Here is a 17,718-nt window from a genome sequence, read left to right as displayed (position 1 = left end):
AGTCTGGAAGCGCAGGATGAGATGCAGTGAGTGGTACCACATGAGTCTAGGGTAGAAACATCTCCAAAGCCCCAGTGCCCTGGGATTAAAGCTCTCCTGGGATCTGCCTCAGATCTGTGTTGTTCCTCTCTGCAAACACCCCCTGAGGTGGTCTGAACCAAGTACGCAGAAAAAAGTATTAGTGTAGATGGACATTGTGATAGCAAGGAGGTAATTACTGTAATTACGCACATGTGTGTTCATGCCCTGGGCACTGAAAAGCCTTTGGAAACACACAGGGAAATTCTGGTTGCTTTACTCACCTCTACTGCTGGTACTGCAGGGGATGGCATCCCAGTACACCAGGGAATCATCTCTGCAGCTTCTCTCCAGGGAAAGCCTGTGCACAGCAGAGACGGAACAGACAACACATCAGTGGGTTTTCATATGTTCTCAGGGCTAGAAAAAGCCTTCATGGCCTGGCATTCCTTTAGAGCATCCCTTTGTACCCTGGGGCCAGTCTTCCTGAATTTCTGTCATTGTGAAGACAGGAGCAGACACTGCTGCAGAGGTCACTGTCCCTATTTCTGGGCAAGCAGGATCTGCTGCCACCCCTGTTTTGGGGGAAGGGAGGTCCTGCTACCAGTATCACACACAAACTGCTGGGGAATATGGGCTTTCACTGAGGGATAGCATGAGGCCAAGTGAGGGCATGTAATTTGGAGGACTGTTTTACCACCTTCCCTCTGCCTAGCCTGGGACACCGAACAGTGGTTTTGTCCACATCCTGACATGCTGGGACACAAGCCCCATTACATGCTGGGGGTGTATCAGTCATAGGGGACCATGGGGAGAGTCAGAAGAAGCAAATAGCCAGTGGTGGCTCAGGACAAGAGCTGGGAACAGAATGTTCATGTGTCTCACTGGCCAGTCCCTTCTTCCCTTGAGAAGCTAAACTCCATGGTGCAAGCCTGGGGTCTGCAACAGGCTCTTTATCCTTAAAGCAGAGGGAAAGAGAAACTTAATATATCCATTCAGTCTTAATCAGATGAGAAATACACCTTCTCTGCAAAACTCTGGCACCAGTTTTATCATCAGTGTTTAAAATAACACTTTAAGTCAACGAGGGGCAGAACTATGTACAGACAAGTCTGAGCACAACCCACTTTGCTTCTTTCTAGGCTTGTGCCAGCAGCTTTTGGTGTGTGTCATGGTGAAGGGGGATAAGAAAAAAAGCAGTGGATTTTCTTGTTAAGCCAGTCTCTGAGCAAAGCAGGGTACTCTCACCACCAATCAGCCGCTGCTGCCACATGTGCTCAGAAACTGATGGAACGTGAGGTCTGGGCTCGTCAGTGAAACAACTGATTTTGCCCTCTCCAATATTATCACTGCCTCCCCTTACTGACCAGAAAGCTTTAATCACCGTTTCTTCAATGCACATGGATGCGAGTCAGCCTGAAGATGGCTGTTGCCTCCCACGGGGCTGCAGGATATGTCAATGCATGAGGTGAATGGAGGCTGCAAGCAGCTGCTGGTGGGAAAAATGTATTTTCCTCCCCATTTCTTAGAGCCTGGATTTTTGGCCCTGAAAAAATTACTTGTGCTTTGGCCCCAAGGCCAAAAGTCAATTTCCTCCTTAAAAAAAATTCAACAAAAGCAACCACCAAAAACCCACCCCCAAAAAACAAACCCAAAACTGCTCCCCCAAGCACCAGGGACTATTTTGCTACTTATTTTACTATCTCCAGCACATAAAGGAGACTGAAACACTGCAGCAAACAGTGATGAACACGGGCAGAGCTGTCTTTTTTTTTTTTCAATCAGAGCTAGGTGTGTTCCATAGCTTAAACTCCTCATGAAACCTTTGAAGAGACATTGCTGTTAAGGAGACCCAAAGGATGTGGTGGAGCAGACATGGGCTGCAGCAGGTGCTATAGGAAATGGGATTTGCTTGCTAGGGAGGGCACAAGTGTCTTACTCCAACACACTTGGCAAAGTTTAACCTGATTTAATAATAAGCCAATGTGTTTTCCAGGCATGTAGCCTGAAGACTTTGTCAAGGAATAATTGATTGTTAAATCTGTTGCCTCCTATTGCATTAATTAAGCCAACAGAGCTGCAGTTTTAAAATTCTTGGGTTTGAGGGTTTAAAAATGTACAATTAAGAGTTTTCCTAGACAACTACCCAAAAATCTTCACAAGAACAACCCTGATGGACACATACACCTTCCCTTGCTCACTATGTCTTTGTACTGGGACTCAAAGCAGATCAACACATACACTCCAAGCACCATGGGAGATGCACCCTGAATAACATGCAGCACTAAGAAGGTCTCGAGACCCTCCCCATCACTTCTGAGCCAAACCTCAGGAGTTTGGGGTCTGCCTCTGTCATTTCACAGGTAATAAAACATAACCACAGAAGAGACTGTCAGAGCAAACAGGAGGACAGTTAAGGTAACTTGTAAGCAAATAACCATAAGGAAAAGCAGCCTGGAGAGCACATGTTTAAAACATGCAAATCCTGTCCAGAAGGCCCCTTCCTGCCACATGAAGTCACCCATCAGCATTCAAGTGTTTTCAAAAATTCAGTCAGTGCCATGGATTCCTTCCTGTAAATATTGACCACGCTCCCAGACCAGGTAGTTTGAATACTTTTGATTCCTGCAAACCCTCCAAGACCATACTGAGCAGAGGCATGCTCATGGCTGACATTCCTGTCCCCTGGCACAGGGATGCAGCAGCACTCCTAATTCAGACAGATATGTGCTCCTACACCACCCCAGCCTTCCACCTCAGAGCACTTTTGTGCGCCTATTTCCAGAAAATATTTTTTTTTTAATGAACAAACCCCCCAACACTAAGCAAGATGTTACTCTCAAACCACTCAGAAGTACCTTGCCAAGGAGCCAGCACAGGCACTGAAGAACTGCACTAGGTCACATCAGCTGGCAGGCCTTCTCTCGCCTCTGGCAGCTTCACCAGACCCTAGGAGACAAGATGGAAAGAGACCTCATGAACATCTGACCCATCCTCTCCACCAGAGCATCTCTAACTGACCTTTACCACCTTGTTTCATTCACCTGTTTTAAAAACTTGTGGTGATGCAGACTCCAGCACCTCCCACACAACCTTATACTTGCCTTTGAAGTGGCTGTCAAGTTTTTTTTTATCTCCACAGCAGAGACAAGCTGACAACATTTGGAGATAATAAAGGAGAATTTGCAACATCTCCTCTCCATCAGTTTAAATGGGAACTTGATGGATTAAATTTATAAGAGGAGCTCTGATTGGCCAATGCCTTGGTCTGAGCACTTACAGGTGGTCCTGGGGTCTTGGGGCTGCTCAGCACTACCGAAGATTAGCCCCACCAGCTGGTGTTTCCAATTTATATTTTGGGAATTATTTTTAAAGAGGAAATTGTTCTGCAGGGGTCCTAGTTTTGGATTATTTCTCTGAGAACTTCACCCAGCTGATGAGATCACAGTTGAGGAGGTTAGATCACGGTGGCCAAGGCAGCCAGCATGCAAATAGTTGAAAGGACTGATGGCATGAGAGGAGACAACAACCCAGTGTTCACAGAAAGGTGCAGCAAGGAGGCACAATGTTGCTGGGGAGCTTGTGAGCCAAGCTCTGCCACTTCTATCCCCTCTGACTGAAAGGAGAAGGGGCACATTGACCTTGGGGGGATGGAAAGAAAAAAGCCTGGGACCTCTGATTTAATCCATACAACATGGGTCTGGGAACAGGAGCTGTGATGTGTGGAATAACCTGGCAATAGCTGCTCCTAATTAATATCTTGATCTTACTCAGACCTGGGACAGTCAAATCCTAAGACCAGCCACCTCGTATCTGTCTTTTCTAAAGCAATACAGGCTCTCCAGTGCTTCTGCCTGACAGCCCAGCCTTCTCCTTAGCTGAAAGACTCCCATGGTTTTGATCATGTGGCAAAATATGTAATCAATTCCACAATACAACAACAACAAAACATCCTCTGTCTGGAAGCATTAGTATCCAGAGAGTAATAATGGCTTGGTCAGGACTGGAAACAAGACATCTGACCTGTCTTCCCAGGCATCAGATCCTCCATCCCCTGTGTTCAGAAATACATGCAGTGTGGGACTGGGCCATAGCCCTCGTGGTGAAATGACCTGCTTGTAACACATCAGTCACAAACCACAAAAAATTTCATTATAGCAAACACACAATAAAAATATGTTTTCCTCTTATTTAAAGAGAAAGTGTGGCCCAAAGTGCTGTTGTTCTGCAGGACACATAAACCAGAATTTTCAAGCTCTGTTTCACAATAATTCTGATAATCGCTGCTGTGCCTTTTTTCCTTGAAGATGTTTTGAAAGATCGCAGTGTTGCCAAACAGGGAGCTAGCTCCAGGAGGTGACCTCAGGACATATGGAAAGGCATGGACTGACCATCCAGCAGGGACCGTACCCTCTGTTCGGGAGGGGTCCACCACCTCCTTGGCCTATAGGGAGAGCCCCATTGCCATGTCAAACCACAGATTCCCCAGACCCAATGCCAAAATTGTCTTCACTTCACACCCCTCAGGGGTCTTATGGAAATATTGGCCCTTGAACTTCTCAATATCTGGAAGGAGAAGAGATGGAAGGAATGTCCAGGGCTGCAGGAGCCTTGAACTGCAATATTCAGCACAACTTTTGGTACAACCTAAAATCCCAGGGTGCTGGGACCCAGACTTTGGTCATGGGGACGTGGCAGATTATATGTATTGGGAGAAGCCAGGGCTGAGCTGAGGGCTTCATTTCATTGCTTTCTTCAGGACCACTGCATTACAGAGCTGCCATTGCCTGAGCTCAGGCGACTCATGAGAAACATCTGTGCTTGAAAAAAAAACAGCTGTGAGAAGTGAACGAATGCAGTAAACGTAAGTTTTCAGGAGAGCATGTAAACGGCCTGTAAGAACTATTGACCATTGTCTTGCTGCTGAGACAGCAGAAATGGGAGCTGCTGTGTGCTAAGTATTGCAAAACAGCCATGTTATTTTTTGGCAGACATTTAAAGACTGGCTAGAGGAGTGGAGCCAGGAACGTGTGCTCCTCCCTGTAAAATATAGCGTCACACAGTGATGGGACCAGCTCAGACCCCCAAGCTCAGAAACCATCTCCCAGCACCCTATTTCCCAATGCCACACATAGGAGACATGCAACACTGTTGCTGCAAAATGTCAGGGATGCAGACAGAAAAAAAGCTGGGATTACAAACAGCTTTGTTTTTTGCAGTAAACCTAGATGGTAACACCTGCTCTGCACACCAGGTCAGATTTTGCCAGCATCTCCAAAAACCAACTGCAGTAGGGACTGAGCTGGTAAGAAAGTGGGGAAGCAGCTACCATGGCCTCTTCTTGCAGCCACCCTTTCAGGAGTTAGGTGGAGTTTTCCGGAGAAGTGTCTGAGCAGCTTGGTAACCCAGCTGGAGACCATGGGTCTGCATCACCTGCCTCCTGCACTGGCTCCCAGGAACAGCAGCATGGTCTCCAGGAATAGCGTCAGTTCTGGGTTTTACCCACGAAACCAGAAACACAAGCAAAAACAGCTGTGATATATTTTCAAAGGTATAAGCCTCGTTTTGTGAGGCATTAAGGAGGAATAATCCAATAGCAGTGAATCATCCATCTCGTGCCATGCAACATTTGTGTCAACAGCCAAGGACGCTGCCGTAGCCCGGCTGTAGCCCCATGCTGATGGAAGGGGATGGTGCTGGCTGAGCATTTGGGCTGTTCCTCTGCTTTTCCCCAAACCATGCAGGATGGTACCTTTCCAACCCTCATAACAAACTTCCATTTGCTTCCAGCCAAAGACAGGCTGAAGGCTTTGCTTTCACCCCCTCCAGTGAAGTAGGTACAGGCTGAGTCCCAGGTGCCAGCACCTCCTGGCTTCCCACCTTACAGCTGCTTGGCTGGTATTATCCTGCAAATGACTTCCCCATCTGGTACACATGCAGCTTGTTCACCCTTCCTCTATACATGTGCCTCTAGCAGCACTCCATAAACAGCTTTTACCTCACATGGACTCCAGCAGGACACATGGATGTATCTGGTGACTGACACCAACCATCACAGCATCAAAAATGGCCAGTTCCTCCCTTCCATTAGTTTCGGTGACAACAACCCAGTGGCAGGTGGTTGAGAAGTCCTGGTATTTATTTTTTTTAATCCTGATGACTGTAGTCTGAAAGAAAAACATAGCAAATGCATCAGTCTATGGGTCCCTGCACACTGTGATGCTGATGCAAACCAGGCAGAGCTGGATGCTTACTTGTGCTTCCCATCCTCATTTGCCCTAAAATAGCTGGGCCAGCTGTGAGCACTGGGTCAGCTCAGGCTCTCCTGGCTCATTGCCCTTAATCAGTGAGGAATTTCTAGGAAACAAGTATTTACTGACCCATACAGAGGCAGAGATCCTGGCCCCAGTGGCATGTGACATGGGGAGCAGGCACCCCTGACACTGATGCTGTTGCTTCCCACCATTTCAGCAAACTTTGGGCCACAGGAGGCAGGCTAGGTGGGCAAACTGGTCCTTGTTGGGTGCAGCACTTTCTCCAGCAAAGCAAAAATAATTGCTGTGGTGCTTGATCTGCAGGACACCATGCAGGTTCATTTGATATTCACCCAGCAGCTGGCCTTGGTGTTGGCATCCCCAAGACATCTAGCAGTAGTAATGTCATGAAATGCTGGCTAAAATTCTGGCTTTTTGGAGCAAACTGGTAGTGGATGAAAGTGTCATGGGTGGTTACTGCTCCTGCATGTGTAAAAATAATTAATTGTTCAAATAGCAGAGGAAGGTCAAAGGTGGTAGCTGGTGTAAAAGTAAACACAGGACACATCTCTGCTCTGCAAAACACTACCCTGCAGTGCCCTCCTTTGGAGGAATGATGTTGGTTTGGGGGGTTTGGCCTCTTGGTAGAGTTGCACACATTAGAGCAGCTGCAGAACAGAGGAATTCAAAAATAGCAGCTGGGTACAGCTTCTCCATGATACTCTGGCCAGCAGTAACATCCTGTAGTGTGCCTAGGGACAAGCAGAGCAGTCAGTGTGCTGTGACCTCATATCTAATTGTGATGAGGTCATTCAACTTCTTTTGCAGGTGTAAGCCAGCTCCAGAAATCCCTTGTGGCAGCCTTGCACACATCCATTTCTTGGCCGTACCTGTGGTAGGATAGCTGCCCTGCCAGCACCCCACAAACCCGCTTCATTCATTCTCCTGACACCTCCCCAGTGCACCCTACAGCTTCCAGCACCAACAGCTGCCTCTCATCCCTGCTGCTCTTTCTTTCATGTAACTTGGTACCATGTCTTCCAAAAGGCAAGGGCTCCCAGCCCCCATGGCATTCAGCATGGGTCTTGCCAGCACCCCACATACCCAGCACAAGGGAAGCAGCCCTGTGGGCCACATCCTAGCCAGTTAACGAGGCTGCCATCATTAGTGAGAAAGAAAATTACAGCGATACACCATGCATGACTTGTTAATAGCAAAATAATTTTTAAAACTGATCAGACAATGCCACTATATTTTTAATTGTGTTTGAGATAGGAGGTGCACCTGAGGTCTTTTGAGTTGGACAACAATCATAAGAAGGGGTTTCTTCCAACCATGGGTACACACATGTCATTTGGACTAGAAGAAACAAGAGCAGGTAAACCTCTTCATCTCCTGGCAGGAAGAAGAGCATGAACAGAGGCACTGAAAAGGGAATGGTTGAATGACCTCATCACAATTAGATATGAGGTCATGGCACACTGAGACAAGGCTGGACTTCACAGTAATGATATTATTTTGCATTTATGTGGTGCCACTCATAAAACCATGGAGTATTCTGCAAAGCCATAAGCTATTGCTGTATGAAGGAGAAAAGTCAAGATGCCTTCAGCTTCCCTCAGGCAGAACGCATCCTGGGAAGCATTGAAATCTCTTCCCCTCTCCACTCCGGGCTTTTTACCTTGAACCGCTTGTGTTGGAGGAGGTTGATGTGCTTGGCATGCTTGCAGATGTGGAGCCTGGTGTTGTGCACGTACTTGGGCTTTCCAAGGGATCAGCTTTGGAGTCATGGTTAAGTTGACTTAATACAAATGAACTGCCGAGCTGGCTTTATGGATTCCCAGCCTAAAGGAGGTGTGAATCCTCTCCTGCAGGACACGACCTGCAGAAGGAGGAGAACTTCTATGAATTAAAACATTTCTTAGAAAATGACACCCAGGAGTGATGCAGAGAGAGAGCACGTCTGCTCCTGGCCCTGGTATGGGGACAGGAAAGGTCAACCCAAGGCAGGAGGAAGGGAACAAAGGTACAGGAAGAGTCAATCATTTACCTGGAGTGACGCAGCCGTCAAGCATCTGAAAAATGAAGAGGTCATGGACCTCTTGGCTCAATTTCACAGCTGCCATTTTCTTCAAAAGAAAAAAAATATTTTGGACATTTCTTCTCTCCAAAAAGGAAAAACAAAGGGAAGAAGAACTGCAGGTGTGGAAAGGCAAAGAAAGGGAAGAGAAGGAGAAAAGTTAAAGTGGTTTTCCCTGGGGCTAGGGAGGAAATAATAAAAAGTTTCAACATTTCTAATGGCACCAGAAGTAGTTCTGCCCCAAATCTGCAAACTCCTGTTTGACTTTTTATCATATGCCACAGGAAGGTGAGAGCAGAAGATGGCTCCTAACCCCAAAAGAGCAAGAACAGTAATGAAAAAGCAGTCTTACAAAAACCTGCCTTCTTCCAGCCCAAAGCTGCCTCACACCAGCAGCACGAATAAGGCTGGAGGTGGCTTCCTGCGATGCTGGAAGCAGATTACAGCATGGCAACAGGAATCCAACTGGGGACAACCTGCAGTGACAGGGATCATGAGAGGCTGATGCCACAGTTTGCCTCCATGCATGCTGTGACCCTGGGCCTGTGCACAGCTTGTGTGATTGCAGCTCTGTTTGTCCTGGCTACTATCAGGGCTGCTGCACCACAAGAGACACAGGCATTCATTAACCAAGGGCTGATACAGGTGGTGGGTATGGTGGGTAGGGGTCACTGGCCACCAAAACCAGTCCCTGTACTTTCGACCCTCCTGCTGGTAGCTGTAGCAAAGCAGAGGGTGAAAAATCCTCACATTTTGACTCATTTGCTGCACCTGAAGGCTCCCTGGCAGAGCAGCCAGAGGGATGCTTGGCACAGACGCTGGCTGCAAGGCTGGGCAGCGGCTTGTCCATGTGCTGCACTTCTCCTGCTTTGGCTGAACTGGGCTCTGTGCCGCTGTGTGTGAAACAATACCCACAGCGAGAGCCAGGTACTTCCCTAAGGAACATTTCTGTCCAAGCAGCTGAAAAGAGGAAGATCCATCAATGTACCAAAGGGGAATAAATCCCAGTGCAGCACCTTGACTGCAGCAATCAGCTCGGGGACAGCTGGGCACCATGCCAGCCAGGAGCAGCCTTCGGCCTCACAGAGAGCACATGGGGACTCCTCTGATAACATCACCTGGCGCGGCCGCAGAGCCGCAGCTGGGCTCCTGCCCAACTCTGCTGGCAGCCAGGGACAAACCAAACTTGCCAGAGGTGCCGTGATCATCCTCTCCTCCTGCATCCCTCCAGCCCTGCTCAGCCCTTTGATGTGCAGCTACATTGTTCAACCATCTTTGAAGTGTGAAATGAGAAACACCCCATGCAGGAGGCTGGGCAGAGCCTCTAGAGCAGCCAGCAGCGCTGCAGCAGCCAGGGCCGGTCATGGGGGACAATAAATCCACAGCTGGAGCTACACAAAGTGAGGCAGTAAACAAGAGCCTTTGCTTCGCATTTGCTCTGCACTAATTGTGTCAGAGCACTTTCTTAGCCAGCTCTTGTTTTTCTTGAATGCGGCTAAAGATATATTTTTCATTTGCTTTTCCACACCCTTCTTCCTCATTTTTGTTTGCGAGAAAAATCCTTCCAGGAAAGGACTCCAGGACCATTCAAATCAGGTTGGGTGCTGATGAATGGAGCATGCCCAGGGAGGCTAACGCCTTGCCATGGGGGAGCAAATGTAACAGCATCTCTTTGCTCTCCTTAACCCTCTGTAGCCCTGAAAGTTTGTTTTTTCGTTTCCTTGGGAGCCGTTCTGATCCACAGCCTTTCAGCGGAGGTGGGAGCTCTGAGAGCATCTCCCTCAGTTTCACAGCTCACCACCTTCCCAGACAAGGAAAAACCAACCAAAAAACTCACCATGCCTTTCTCCCATGAAATCTTTTTTAGGTACAGCAGTTGCAACAGGACAACATGTCTCACTGCATCCATCTCAAATCTCTCCTCTAACCCCTTTCACCCAACACTATCACCCAGACTTGGAGCTTGGTGTCCTGCAGACCTCCAACTCATCTCCACACCTTTTCTGAGGTTCATCCTTAGGCAGAGTCTCTCTCTCTCTCTGTCCTCCATCATTTTTAATCCTACCCATGTTCTGCTTTCTAGAGGTGCTGTCTTGATGCAGGCAGGATACCTAGAGCACCCATAAACTGCTGAGAGCAACAGACAAAGCCTCACAGAAGCCACAGACACCCCATTGCAGCACCTGGCTATTAGGATATCACACAGAATCATCCTTTCCTTGGGCAATCACCTGGCATGAAGTCACCCAAATGTGTACTCAGCTTCTGCTCTGCTCCAAGCCTTGCACAACCTGGCAGTCCATGATGACGTGTATCAAACAGCTTCATGCAACCCTGGCAAAGCACCACTCTGGCTCGTCATGCACAGTCCTTGCCCTGCAGAGTGTTTGCCACAGCTTGCCTGGGGCCAGAGCCTCTACAGACATACACAACCCATGGGATCTGCTCCCAAGTGTGGGAATCATCCCACGGTTACTCTTCTCACAAGAAAACCCCATCCTCCTGGCTGCTTCTCTTACCCCTGCCCTGCCAGTATTTTGACAGGGGTCTCCCTGAGGAAAAGGTTGTCCTCCATCACAAACATACAAGCCTTGCTTGGAGCCCCAAGTCTCAGTGAAGTCCCCGGCTGGGATTGCAAGGTTTTTCTGCACACCCCCACTGCAGAAGGAACAAACACAGCCTTTGTTCTGCGAACAGGACACCGCAGCTCAAGTCTTAGCACAAAACTGCTCCCGGATGCTTTGTGATCGTACCTGCCTGAGAACAGGTTTTGTGGATTTAATGGTCACGTCATTCCTGCTAATTCACCATGCTCTCCTTTTTGTCCTCGGGAGAGAGGGACCTTGCAGAAGGCGTCTGGTTTAACCACCCTGGAGCAGGAAGGCGGCAACTACCCTGAGAGAAAACGTTCATAAGCAGTATGTGGGAAAAACTTCCCCTTTACACCCTAAAGAAGAGCCTTAAAATTAATCTCTAGCTCCCTCCTGTGGCTCTCGTATACAGCCTGCTCTAAACCTGGCTTGGATAAAGCTTTTCTAAGGGGTATCCTGCTTTCTCTATGGGAATATTTATAGCTCCCAGCCATATACTGGAATTACTTAACACACATAAGAAAAATGCATCCAGATGCTTAAACAGGTATTAGCATTGCACAGACGATCCAGTTTATCTGATGTTTGTGCCAGACAACCTGAGAGAAACACTGAATGAACAGGTGAAACCCTGCTGCCTTTTCCATCAGCGTTCAGATCCATCAAACAAAAGCCCACCTCACATCCCAGGTTTCATACCCACACTCGCATTCCAACTAGCTCTGCCCTTTCGGGATGCTAAATCACTGCTGCCCCAGGGAAGGCAGCCTGAAGGAGCTGCCCAGCCTGGCTGGCTAGCCTATATTTTATTTATATTTATTTTCATTTTCTCCACACTATATTGGGTCATGTAGCCCACGGTTCTGTGAGCTGTTTTATGTATTTACATATTGTATGACTTCCCAGATTCACATATTCAAAAGCAATATCTCTACTGCTAAGATGTCTTTATGCTTGTATTATTTATTCTTCTCACCTTTGCACCCACAACCCATCTATACTTCCCATGCCCTACTCCCAGGCAGTCCTAGTGATCAGATTGGTTTTGAAGCAAAAGCATCAAATTCCTCATGTTAAAAACCAAAAAGCTTTGACCAGCCATGGGTGCAACACAGCCCCTTTTTTCTTCAGGACCTGCACTCCAACACAGCTACACATTTCTGCCTTCTTCCTCTACTGCACACGTACTGAGTAGGAACTGGCAGCTTTTGGGTGGAAAAGACTCGTGGCTGTCACTTCTCCCTGTGTGCCTCCCTGAAGCAGACCTCTGCTCCATGCACTCGTAAGCTGCTTGCAGCCTAGAAAGCTGGAATAAATAAATCTCTGCATGAAAAACCATCACTGGGGCTCTTCCCCTGTGGCTTGCTGCCTCAAGAGCTCCATTGTACCCAGAGAGATGAGCAATTCTGTTGGCTGAGCCTACCCCAAACCCCAGATCAGTGGAACTGATTTCCTTCCATGCCAATGCCCTTTTGCATTGTTGTCTTGCTATTGCTCTGCCTGTTGTCCAAAACTTGCAGAAATAACCTCAGAACAGCTTCTGGCCTTTTTGCTGTAGGGATATTGTTAAATCTTATTATACTTGCTGTCATGCTAGGGAAAAAAAAAAAAAATCATCCACTTCAGTACAACCATTAACCATAATTAGTGCTCAGTCACACAGACAATCTGGAATGGGCCATTCTGATCTTCTGCTACCATTCAATAAATATCCTCAAGTACACAGGGAGCAGACAGCAAAGCATGTAATCACTCATTTATGCTCCTGCAACTACTTTCAATTGTCCCAGCAAGCTTGCAAAGAACATTTTCCCTGTTTTTCTAGCCCATATCTGCAGCCCTTGGCTTTCCCTGGTACACCAGGCTGAGAGACTGAGAGCCTGACAGATGCAGCCCTAACATACTTGGGTATCTGGGGCAGAAAAGCTCTCAGTCTTGAAACAGGTTGCTCCTGGCCCAAACCCTGCCTGCTGGGCATGCGTAACGCCATGCCTGGAACCCAGTTTGTGCTGGGACTCACTGGGCTGCTACAGCATCTTCTGTTCCTGAGGCTGCTCCCTTCCCAGCAGTCTCTTCATATTTCCACAGACCTTTTATAATCTCTAAAACCATGCAGCTTGGCTATGTTGACACCACTATCTGCTCCTGCAAGGTGAAGGCCCTTCTCTGCAGGGGTTTTAAGGAGCTGGTAGAAGATGTTGTCTCTAGGGTTAAGTTCATTTGCATTAAGATATTAATTAACTTACCTGTTGAATTTTTAAGTCTGTCTCTGGACTCTGAAAGAGCCTGGGGCCCTCCACAAGTGATGCAGAAGTTGCCCTTCATAGGTTGGTCTTCTCACACACTGCCTCTGTCTGGGTCAGTCCGGGGATGTGTAATGGATCAGCAAGGTCTGCTGGTTGCTTCCCAGGTTAGTGCAGCCCTCTGCTGGGTCTGCAGGCATTCAGGCTTGGCCAGGACAGTGCTGGAGCACACAGACCATCCTAGCAAGGGTCTTTAAGGTGCCATTCAGTGTGAATTTCATCAAACTCCCAGCTCACTTCCCCTGGCTTAGGGAAGCATTCTATCCCCTGAGAAGAAACAAACCCCAACTCAACAGGAAAGGTGTCAAAACTGGACCTTCCCTACTCACAACTCAATGCAGATAAAGGCTTGGAAAAATTCTCAGAAGGGGGAGTGTCTGAGCCTGACCTTAAATGGGGTCCCAGCAACAGATGTGTGTATGTGGGTGGTCCTAGATGAGGCTGCCTGGGGCAATTAAACCCATTAGTGCCCTCAGGGCCTTGACACTCAGGCTAATGAGTTTAGTTCCTCCCTTAGGCTTAGTCATGGTGTAGGTTAAACAGCAGGTGAGAAGCATTTTGCTGAAGTTAACCCAGCTCCGGTCCAAAATGGCCCAGATGCAGAAAGAGATGCTTATGGCAGGAAGGGTTAACAGCCCCAGACTGGTTTCTGTGTGGATGCAGCCATCTCTCTGCTGGGTGCAGGGATCCAGAGCACATCCATGCTCCCCAGTGCCCACAGCCGTGATGCTGAGCAAGCCCAGAGCTGTGGAGGCCAGACTGTGGGGAAACCCATCAGCTCCACTCCATGCACAGCCCAAGTACCAAACACAGGTGGGTGGGAAGTGCATGGAGCCTACACTTGCTGTTCCACTCCATCCTTCCCCTGCAGACACAGAGCTCCCTGCTCCAGCTGGTGCCACGGGCCGGGTACCAGCTCCTTCAGCAGCACCCACAACCAGCCCCACACCGGTACATCAGCACCCCCACCGTTCAGGCTGGGACATTTGATGGTACCAAATCAACTCTTGCTGTTCAGCCTCCCCTCGCCCCGGGGCTGAGCCCTGTGGGGATCGTGGCAGCTGTGGGCACTCAGGTCCCTCTGCGGACCACGGGGGGGCCGCTCCAGCACCGCCACTGCCGGGCTGGGCTTTTTAAGGAAGCTGCTCATGGTCCAGCACACAGCTCCTGTCCTTGGGCTTGTGCCGTGGTGAGGACTGGGATGAGGCACTGCTCTGTTCCCACGCTGGTGGCGCACCTGGACACATCATCCTGTAAACTGGGAGGACAACCCCACATCACCCCTGCATGACAGCATCACTCTGATCCCACCAGCTCCACAGAAACAGAGGAGTGAAAGTGTTAATAATTAAGCCTCTGTTAAGCACAGCAAAACTCTTTAACTGCTGGTGCTGCAGTGACAGGGATTTGCTTTGCATCTGCTGTTAAAATCAGCCTGTGCAAAACTACCGGCTTGTGTGCCAACCCCCGGGTGAGGAAGATGCCACATCAGCCACCCACTTTTACCTGCTTCCCTCTCGCAGTCTGGGCCTCCAAACACCAACTCACACACGCTGGTGATGCTCCAGCTCCTGCATTGGGAGTGCACCGTGGCAGCTGCTCTGCTGCACATCACCCGCTCCCTGCCCAGAAAACTCCCTCTGTTAAAGGTCTGGTCCTCACCTTCAAAAGATGATGATTCTAGCCAGTGGCTCATCACTCCCTCTTTGTAGTATCATTGATGTAGCCTTGTAAAAACATTCTTTCTAACTGCAGGTCCTTGTGTGGTGACTCCATCCCACCCTAGTTAAAAAAATCCAGCTCCTCATCAGCTCATACTGCCTGTAAAGTCCTGAACTTTTGCTCCAGAAGGGGATTTCTCATTGCCTTGCACTGGGCTGTGATTTTGCAGCCCTGGTCAGCCACTGACTGCATTGCCAGCCTCTGCCTGAGGACACTCGGATGCATCAGTGAGGGCTGTCACTGTGCCTGTCACCTGGGGATGAAGGGGCAAAGGGGTGGCACTGCACCGCCAGTCCTTACCCTGCAGGCTCCTTGGATGTGCACCAGCTCCAAGGCAGGGGAAGAAATCTCAAAGAGATGTTTCTGGGCTGATTAAAGTTAATTAGCTCAAATTATGCCTCTGAAGGGAAATGTTTCTTATTTCAGGTTCCCGCCGACTTGGGCCCAAGCCTGGTTTTCATAAGGTCGGTAACTGCAAACAGATAGAGCCCTTTCATTGGAAACAGGCAGAGCAGCATATAATTAAAGAAGTATGCACTGGCATCTCAAAGAACCGTTTTCAATTACTGCTATTTCGAGAGGATTAAGGGGAAATATTTCAAACAAGACCACTGCAAATATAGATTTTGTTTGTCATTAGCTTTGAAATAATGTTTGACTTAAGGGCTGAAATTTCCATATGCCAAGTCTGCCTCTGGCGGCACTTTCCCCAAGGGCTGGGAAGAGAATGATTCATAGCAGCATGGGAGCAGAGCTCCCTAGGTATGGTCCTATTCCCACATGGGAAATGCCTTCTTTTTTCCCTGGCCAGTTTTATCTCTGTGGCAGCCTGAAAGCGACGCAGAGGGCAGCCTCAGATGCAAGGAACACACCACATGGGACTTACTTGGTTACCAGACTGCACCTGAAGTGCTCTGGGGGCACATTGCTGCTGCTTTCAGATAGAAACACCCTCCCACGGAGGGAGTGATGGCTCCCTTCATCCAGATGCTCTCCTTGGCCAGGCCAGCTGTACCTCTGACCCTTGTGATTTGCTGCCCTGTCTCTGCGTAGCACGAGCCTGTGGGTGCGAATTTGGGCTGGTCTGTTCTGCCAGCGGCCATGCAGGTGGCCTGGAAGATGCTGTTTTGCCGTAGTCACTGCAATAGTAAAAAGATGCATACTGTAATGTACCCGGATAGGATGGAGACCACTTCACCCAACCACAGACATTTCAGTGCCAGGATTTGTTGAACAGCTTCTGAGATACCTATCATAGGTCAGACAATCAGAAGTCAGTTACTATCCATATGAAAGGATCTCAGACTCATACTTGAAGGTTCAACACCTAATTATCAGGCAACTTGAGTGCATTGAGAGTTTCCAAGCTTTGTTTGGCATGCGCAAAGTGGGCATGTTCATCTTCCCTTTGTAGGGCCTGACTTCTCCGAGAAAAGGGCTATTTCTCACAGCACCTGAAACAGTCGTGCCCCTGACTCCCCAGGGGCTCCTAAAGGCCTGTGTGGAGTCAACAGCATGGGAAGGGCCCGGCCACAGGGTGGTGAGAAGGGCTCTTCACTGACATTTGCCTAGGGAGCTTATGAGGCTCAAGCAACAGAAACACTGGTCCTAGTAGGATCATGAGAAATCATTTCTCTGTGCTATTTACAGCAACAAAGGACATATTTTTCCTTTTGGAAACACCACAAGGAGGATGTTTCTCATGGCTGTTGAGAAAGAGGGGTTCGACTTTGGGGAATAGCATGGGTTGGGGTGCGTAAGCTTAAGGCAGTAAGGCAACACATCAAAGAGAGCCAAGGACACCAAAAACGGAGTTTGGCCACTTCCATGTCAAAGTGCGAGGCTGTTGGCACCAGCTCAGACTCTTACATGTGAGAGCAGCTGCAGAGATGTCTGATGAGCAGAGGCACCAAAAGACAGCTCCTCTCCATGTGCACAGGCCAGAGGCATTTCTAAATGCATGGCCACTGGGTCCAGGGGACATGTGACAGCTTCCCTGTCCCACAAAGTGACTGATGGGCAATGAAAAGGCTGAGAGGTGTGGGCTTCCTATTTGTCAATGGGGCTACATAACCCGAAGAGTTACCCAAAGTGCTTTCTGTTTCCAGACCTGCATGCTTCAAAGGCTCAGAGGGCTCCATCTCAGCCAAAAAGCCTCCAAACACACTGCAAGAACTAGTGGAAGGGGGAAAATAGCACACCAAAGCAGATTGGGTCAAACAAGCCCAGGCTCATGGAAATTTTTCTCTGTTAGCAGATCTTGGGTGGCTGTTGGACTAAAAGCACCTGAGAGGAAGCCACTAGCCTTGGGAAGCAGGGACCAGGAGATGCATCTCTGCTGTGAGCTTAGAGCAAAAACATAGCCACAAAGTCCTGCCAGAATAACATCACCCAGAAGCCAGACGGCAGGGAGAGGATGGCAGATGTAGGAGGGTGCATGTCTCCAAAGATGGGGAAAGAAAATGCAAAGTGCAGCATGGGTAGATAGCTGAAGAAATGCCTGCTTTCCACGTGCAGTATTTCAGTCCCTGTAAAATCGAAGTGCATTTCATGACTAGTGCAATCAATTCTCCTGTAGGTAATCCAGCATCCTCTCATGGAGCCCCTGATGCCACTTGCAGTGATTTCAGGTCAGCCCTGCACCCATGCTGACAGGCAGTGCAGCCCAGAGAAGGGATGGCAGCTGGCACCCTCCTACACACTTTCCCCCTGCACCCCCTGTGCTGCTGGGTGCCACCCCCCACTATTGA

The sequence above is a fragment of the Streptopelia decaocto genome (genome assembly GCF_964273445.1).
Source record: "Streptopelia decaocto genome assembly, chromosome: 5".
NCBI classification, from domain to species: domain Eukaryota; kingdom Metazoa; phylum Chordata; class Aves; order Columbiformes; family Columbidae; genus Streptopelia; species Streptopelia decaocto.
The sequence above is the reverse complement of the archived record's forward strand: the minus strand, read 5'-3'. Positions refer to the sequence as shown.